Raw genomic sequence first — 8,603 nt, forward strand, 5'->3', positions numbered from 1 at the left:
AATTTAGTATTTCTTCTTGATCCCATGCCATTTCTTCCCCCAACAAATATAAACACTTTCTTATAATATATGCTTGTTGTAGTTAGGATTTAGTATTTCATTATCATTTCTTTTTGCATGTTAGAGTTAAAAGACTTCTTTGCCCACCCTTGTGTTAAATAACACCTTTTCCCCTGAGGCCTTTATGGACATTGAGAAACATGATTAAACACACTGCTGTGCTTGCCCTTCAGTGAATTGTGGAGTCTGCCTGTGTGAGCAGCTGCTTCACAGCAAATCATTGCTATAATTCAAAGAGCCTGCTCCTTTGGCATTCCATTTGCAGGCTCTGCGTGACTTCATTGGGTGTTTTTTTTTTCTTTTTGCATACAACATGCTGCAAGTCCTGTGTTAAAACTCTCAGGTTCATCTGAACAATCAATACTGAGGTTTGTGCATTCTCTGCATAGTTTTCCTGCCATGGTTGCATATGTATCTCCCATGAAGGATACAAAATGTTGACACGTTAACTTGAAATTTTTCACTATAAATTTTTATTTTATTGGCTGTAGTGCTTGAGTGTTCAATGTGTAAAAGTAATAATGAACACTGTGCATTTTAGGTTTTCCTTCAGTTTACCCTTGACACAAGAGCATGCAACTATGAAATGGAAGAGGTGTGGAAAGAGGGAGGTTATAAGACCTTTAAATGTATATGGTATTTAATAGAAGTTTCAGATAAAATAATTTATTGCCTGTAATTTATAAGAGATCATGTGTGTTTATGTCTATATGTACACACACACACGTGTGTGTGCGCGTGTGTGTGTGTATCCTTTCTCTCCATGTTTATCTTTGGAGACAAGTTCTTGCTGTCTCTCCAAGGATTATCTCATAGTCATAGCAATCTTTTATCTTAGCTTACTAAGTGCTACAGCACATCCCATCTTGCCCAGACTTTTAAATATATATTTTATCAAATAAATGTAAAATATTCAGAACAATAATAGAATAACTTTTATCTCCATTTTATTTTTGCCCTCTCTGGTTTTGTAGTACTATTTTGTGATTGTATTTTTATTATTTTTTTGTGATTCTGCATACACATTGTAAGAAAAAAAAACGTGGTCAAATGTATCACACAAATCAGTGTCAAGAAAATTATTTAAATAACCCTTTCTAACAATTAGAATCACATCTTCAGCCCATTCCTTCTGCCAAATATAGATGAAGTCCCAAAACATATTCAAAATTAACTTAGATGTCGCAGAACATATCACAAACCAACTGTAGGAAAAGCACAAAGTTTAAACACAGGAACTGAGTGGATGAGGATTTCATGTTTGTTTACTTTGTTGTACTTCTGATGACCTTTCCTGAAGCTCTGGAGGTTACTACTCTGAGAAGCCAGGTGGAGCAGTTTTCTGGACCAGGGAGAGGAGAATGTTGCAGAGAAGAGACATGGAGAAGGGGATCTAGTGGTCCTGTATCAATTGATTGACACAGTTGGTTATCTTGTTGCTGAGCAACACAATTCAGAATGTCAACATTTGGTGAAGGAAAAGCGACTGAAATAATATTTGCGGTACTATGAAAGAGACCAGGCAGACTGCGTGGTTTTTAAGCAGATGGCTAAAATAGAAATTCTCTAAGATAGACCTGGGAGTCTTTCAACCATTAAACACAAAAGGCAAATATAAGATTATTCAACAAAGAACTAAGTATTTCCTTAACAATAGAGTCAACAAATGCCAACTGAGGACTGGTTCCAAGCTTGGAATTGCCAGACAAATGCCTTGCAATTGCTGTCACAGGTTCACTACAGAGGCAAAGGGGAAGATGTGGGATAAGCAGAACAAAGGGTAGCATTAACCACCATTTACCTTTATGTAAGCTAAATGAAATACCCAAATGGAAATTAAAGCATAAACAAAATAGATTATTCACTAACAGAGTACAGATGAGAGAAAGAGTCCCTATAATTAATCATGGAAATGAACAATTGTTATCCTTCTACCAGAAAATTTTACTACTTATGGAGCGACTGGTGATATGTCCTTTCAGCATTTTAATGTTTTAGAACATTTCTGGACTGCTTTTTATAGAGCTGTCCCATTACAGGCTGAAAGCTTTCTCCTCAGCACTATGACAAACCTTCTTAAGTTGTGGGTTAAGACCTGCAGAGTTCAATGCGGGAGTAAAACAAATTCGAAAATATTTAAACCTTTTCTGAATATACAGTGGCCCAACAATTAATTCAAAAGCAAATGCAGAATCTGTGATGTTTCAGCCAGCGCTAACCATGTTGCATCTCGTGACTTTTCCGTTGTCTTGTTCTGAGCACAGTTGCACCCTTTATACTGCGCAAGCCCTCACAACACACAACGCTGCTGCGTGAAACACTTCCGCTCAGATTGGAGATTATTCTGTTATTAACTGCAGGGCCTTTCTTCTATGTGTAAAATTTTCTGCTCACATAAAAATAATGGTTTAATTGAAAAGTCGAAGCTTTTAATATCTTACTGCCACCATTCCTCAGCATGAAAGTGTGGGCTTAGCATAGTTTGGGCTGTATTGTGCTGACAAGTGAGCCCATTTGTCTGATTGCTATGCCCGCATTCTTTCATCTTTGTTAAGTGGGAACTTCAACATATAACAAAGAGTTGTTTTAAAATACATTTCTTTGTGATTATCAGCGATGTTTGATTTGTGCAACTATTTTATGTACATACCTGCTTTGAAGCTTCATGTGTTAACTCTCCTAGATATGTCTGTTTCTCTGTCTGAGGTTTCTGTAGCTGAAAATAGCACACTCAGACATCAACCTTTTACACAGATGGAAATCTGCGTCAAGTTTCCTCTGGATATTCTCTTTCCACTCAAGACTTCCTGTTTCAGTACTAGTCTTCTCTCTTTCCCTTCCTCTCTGGTTTGCCTTTTAACTTCCTTTCCTCCCTCCTTGCCTTATTTGCCATATCTTTTCCCTTCTCTTTTTCTCTGATGCCAAATTTTCCTAATTTTATGTGATTCTAGTTTTGCTTCTTTAATGTGTATGCTATCACCCTCTTTGAGAATTCAGTAGATTATCTGTTTATTGATGAGATATAATAGATCACTCTCTCAATACCTTATTTGATAAAAGAATTTCAACTAATCTTCTGCAGACTCTCCCTTCACTGTCTTTCTATTACCTGAAACAGAGAAGTTTCAATTTTGATGTAACTCATTTTCTAATTTTTATTATTTGTGACTTTGAGGTTCTACACTTAAACAGATACAAAAATATTTATTTCTACATTTCTCTACAAACGTTTTGGTTTTTACAAAATGTGATGCATTTTGTTATTTTGCTCTTGTTGTTGATGATAGGGCATAGGTGGTTTCTCTTAGTTGCTTTACTAGTAGATATCTAGTCGTTCTAGCTCTGGCACCCTAGTTGAAAATAATCCATCATAAATGTGGGACATTATTTACAAACTTTAAGTTTTTTCCTCACTTGTTCTTGTTTGTAGTTATGTGAGCATTTTACTGACCTGTTCTTAGGTTAAGTAAGGTTAGTGCAGATTTGAAATAAGATTTGAGGCCAGGTGGTGGTGGCACACACCTTTAATCCCAGCAGAAGCAGGCAGATCTCTGTGAATTCGAGACCAGACTGGTCTTCAAGAACCAATCCTAAGACAGGCTCCACAGCAACACAAAGAAAACCTGTTTTGAAAAACAACAACAACAAAAATAAAAATCAGAACTTGTATGGGCTGAAACTTCTTGTTCGTTTTCAAGATATTCTGAGTATCCTGACTTCACATGTTTTCATATGAAAGAAAATGTGACTGCCATATCAGACCTTCCCTGAATAATGAACAGCACTACTGAGGCTTGAGGACTTTTAGGTTCCCAAGAGCACAGCAAATATTTGTAAATACTTCATTGATACTTCATCCATTAATTTTGTGTTGAAGTTTTGCAATCAGCCTCTTGTATTCTGCGACATTTCCACCTCAGGACTATGTTAAGACTATGTTCATTGTGTCCTCTAAAAAATGCACAGAAGTGAGGGTGTTCACATGGAGTGAGTTTCTGGCCAGGTCAGATAAGGACAAGTGCTGAAATAAAGGGCTTTTTAATGGCAGTGGTTTCTGTTTTGGTTTTTGTCTTTCTTTTTTTCAGTGAGCCAGAGGTCAAATCATGATACCTCTCTAAAGATGGGGCTTCTGGAATGTTCAGAACTGTTCTCTCTCCTCCAAGGGCTGCAAGCCTGTTGGTTTTACAGCTACTATGGCTGTGATGTTGATTGTCAAGGCCACCATGGAGCTGCAGGGATAAAGAACAACATGGCCAATGTGAAAATACCAGGAACCTTGGTGTGATTACCACAGTCCAGCTGGTTGCCTTGCAGACCACTCTCAGGGCTATTTCAAGTCCCAAGCTAAATGTCCTCACATCTTTATAGGATGACTGTGGGAGTCTCTGCTCTTGCTCACTGCCTGATTTTCTGAGTGTTTTCTCTGCTTTTCTGGAAGTGCTTCTCTGCCTACTAAAATTTAAAGCCTTGAATCCCAAGCAATCAGCTCTCCATCTCATTTTATTTCAGTCCCATATTCTGACAGCCAGTTATTCATGTAGGGATTTGCTTTTATTTGTTTAAAGTTGGATAATTTTCAAAAGCTAATTTTCTTAATCACTCTTAATATGTACATTCCTTTATTTCAGATCAGAGAATAGTACTTTTCTCCATAAATTCTATCCACATTAAAGTATTATTAATACTAAAGTATTAAGTATTGAAACAGTTATTTTTCAAGAAAAGTCAGTATTTATCAAAGTAAGTAGATTTTAAATTCAAGAGTAAAATCTAGTGTTTACAATATGTCCGAAAATGTTGAAAAGGGATGGGATCTATTATAAAGGTCACAACACAATTACTGTTCTTACAAACAAAACACATGACAGGCAGGACAACTGGTAGGTATTCTCTCTTGGAAGATGCACACAACACTATGAAAGCTAGACCTCAGGTTAGTTACTATTCTATTCGGCCTAATCCTGTATCTACAGTGTGTGATGTCTTCAGCAATAGAACTTTACCTTCAATGACAATAACCTGCATTGTTCTGAAGGTCTTTTAGACTCCTTGACCACAATAATCTGAAGAACAAATTTCTCTCTTCCTTTAATAACTTCAGAGAAGTTTTTTCATGGTTAGTTAGTACCAGAGATTTTGTTAGATAGTCTATGGCTCTTGGGGAAGGGCTATTATCACACCAAGTAACTTGGCTTTATTTAAACTATACAATTATATACATGTGTAATTTTAGGTAAGCATGAAATAATAATATGAATCTCTGAGTCTCTTTCAAACATCTTTAGTTTTATTTATCCCTTCTCCCTCCCTCATCTTCTGTATTGACATCCTTCCCACTGCTGAGCCAACCCTTATTTTTATCTCCCCTTCACAGCACCTGTGTCCTGGTATTTTCCACTGTAGACACACATACACACGTGTACGCGTACATTGCCTGCTTATTTGCTTTTTTGCTTTGCTTTCCTGGTTTCTGTGACTACTCCAGGTTGTACACTCACTTCTAAATATTTAAAGCTAGGATCCACAAATAAGAGATATAGAGACTATTAAAGAGATCCACAACTGGTCAAAACGCAGAGGATAAGTGGCTGTGGGGTACCCAGCCCCAACTGATACATCTCCAATGCACATAAGGCTACCGAAAATTGCAAACGAGAGGGCAGAAAGAATGTAAGAGCAAGAGATCTGAGAAGTGTGCTGTTAGATGGGTCCCTGCTTAAAGACAAGGAAAATGCCTCCATGAAAATCCCGCATGGTCTCACCTTTAAATGAAGAGCTACAGCTGGTCACAGACTGATGAGACAGAAGTAGAATCAGTCTCCTCTAAGAACAAACTCCATATAGGTTATCCAGTCCCAAGTGGTCAGCTCTGGGCACATAAAGGTACAAGAAAGCTGCTTGGGACTGGTGAGAGCAGGGGCCCTGGGAATGATGCAAAGCAATGTTCGAGCAAGAAATTCTAAATGTGTGTGCGCGCATGCGCACACACACACATACGTACACATGCATGCTTGCACATGACTTCCTGTTATTTTCTGCTTTAGCATTCTTATAGCAAAATTTCCTAGTAAAACTATTAATACAAATTGTTTTCTTGGCATTAAAATATATTTAGAAGGTAAAATAATTTAGAACATGTAATTATTGCTTAAATAAAATCCCAGGGGCCAAATGTTACAAGGTTCCAATTCAGTTTAACCCTGTCACTTTAGAATTCAAAAGCATCTAACGTGACAGCAAGAAAACCCTGAGCAGAAGCAAGAACCTAAGTGTGCCCTCTGCAGGAATGGAGGCCACCAGAAGCCCAAGGACATTGGTGGAGAAGAGCAAGAGCATGGCATTGTTTCAGTGGGTAAAGGAGAAATGGATGCCGTTTAAGAGTTCAAAAAACAGAATTTGTGTGACAGTCCTCATTATCAGCATAGATCTATGAAATGCCTTTAAAGTACATGCAAAAGCAAAATCATTTTCAAACATGCTATTTTCTTGGTGAGAAAAATTTCACCTCACTCATGATGTTTTGCAATATGCAAATGCGAAATGGTTATCAAAATTGAGGTAATTAGCATTTCCATTGCCCCATACTGAGAATGTTAAATGTATATGTATTATATACATACTAAGAACATTAAAATTATACACTCTTAACTGATATTAACTAAACAATAGCATGTAATTAAGTGTAGTTACTATCCTATATATTAGCTCCAATCTTACTCACCCTGCCTAACTGAAATGGTATCCTTTGATGACCTCTTTATTCCATCCTCTTGCTGGTTGCATTTTATTCTTTATCCTCTTTGGTTGGGGTGACCTGCATCCCAACTCCCAAATTAGTACACATGGAGGAGGAGGCTTAATTCTTATAACTGCCCGGTCTTAGTTTGTCTTGTTGCTAGCCAGCTTTTCTTAACTTAAATCATCAAATCTACCTTTTGCCTCCCGGCTTTTATCATTCCCTCTTTCTGTATATTTTTTCTTTCCTTCTTTTCTATGTCTGGCTGTGTCTTTGGGCGATTGGCCTTTGACGTCCTTCCTCCTCTACTTCTCTTTTCTTCTTCCTTCCTCTCTTTCATCCCAGATTTCTTCTATTTATTCTGTCTGCCTGCCAGCCCTGCCTATCCTTGCTTCTGCCTCACTATTAGCCATTCAGTTATTTATTAGACCATCAGGTGTTTTAGACAGGTAAAGAATAATAGCTTCATAGAGTTAAACAAATGCAGCATAAACAAAAGCAATGCATATTTATTCGTTAAACAAATATTAAAGACCATAAACAAATGCATCAAACTTAAAATAACATTCTATGTCACTACCCTCTCTCCATCTTTCAACCACAACTGTATGTGATACTTTTCATCCTGTGTTTTACTTGCTGCATCACAATAATGTCTGCTGTCATTATCAATATTGTACGGCTGATAGGAGCCTTGTGTGGCTAGACAGTATTCTGCACTGTGACATGTGCATCATCTTTCTTTCTTTTTTTTCAAGGCAGGGCTTCTCTGTGTAACAACCCTGCCTGTCCTGGAACTAGCTCTTGTAGACCACGCTGGCCTCGAACTCACAGAATCTGCCTGTCTCTGCCTCCCTAGTGCTGGGATTAAAGTGGTGCCACCACTGCTCAGCATGTGTCATCTTTCTTTATCAATTTAACCATCTATAGACACACAATTGAGTTCTCTGCCTTAACTATAGTGAATAATACTGCAATGATTGTTGCTCAAAGGGATGCTCAGTTGCACAATAAATGGCCAGCACACATATATTATTAATTTATTATTCAGCACATAATCGCAGTTCAGTGAGTCTTCAACCATATGACATATGATGAAGACTCAAGTAAAATAGATAATCTTGTTTCATGATAATTACAGATAAGGAGATATTGGTATATACAAGATGAAAGCATGACTAAAACCTTTTTTTCTCTCCTTGTAGTATTTTTCCTCTGAAAAAGTAAAGATCAAATTCATAAATGTATAAAGTGACAAAAATTTTTGTTGACCTGAATCAGTGAGCAAAATCATAGGAATTTTTATTGAATTGCAATTCGTACTGCATTTAAAAGTGACACAATTTGTAGGTTTCTTCTGCCTGGGTGCAGTTGCTTTTTTTGAGGTACTTGCTCATCTACACGCATTACCAAATGCTATCTGGGATGCATGTGTGTGTGTAGAAATTTTGTATACTTGCATTCATCTGCAACAAACACATCACCTGTGCTAAATTCAAACAACTACTCCATTTCGAAGGAGAAAATAGCATTCTCTGGTGTCCAAGTTGTTGGAGAGTATATCTTTTCAATTGCATCTAAGAAAATTTGCATATTAACATAAATCTTATAAAATGTTTTAACACTGCATATATTTTTCAATCTTCAAAAAGTCTTCAAGGATTTTAGAACAGGACATATTTTAATTTAATAGATGGGGAATCTGAAACCCAGAAAATATGAATTACAAAAGGGTGTTCACACAGGATTAAATATAAGGTTGAGATGTAATCCTATTTTCCATTCCTGCACAGATTTTTACATATGT

The sequence above is a fragment of the Chionomys nivalis genome, chromosome 3 (assembly GCF_950005125.1).
Source record: "Chionomys nivalis chromosome 3, mChiNiv1.1, whole genome shotgun sequence".
NCBI classification, from domain to species: Eukaryota; Metazoa; Chordata; class Mammalia; order Rodentia; family Cricetidae; genus Chionomys; species Chionomys nivalis.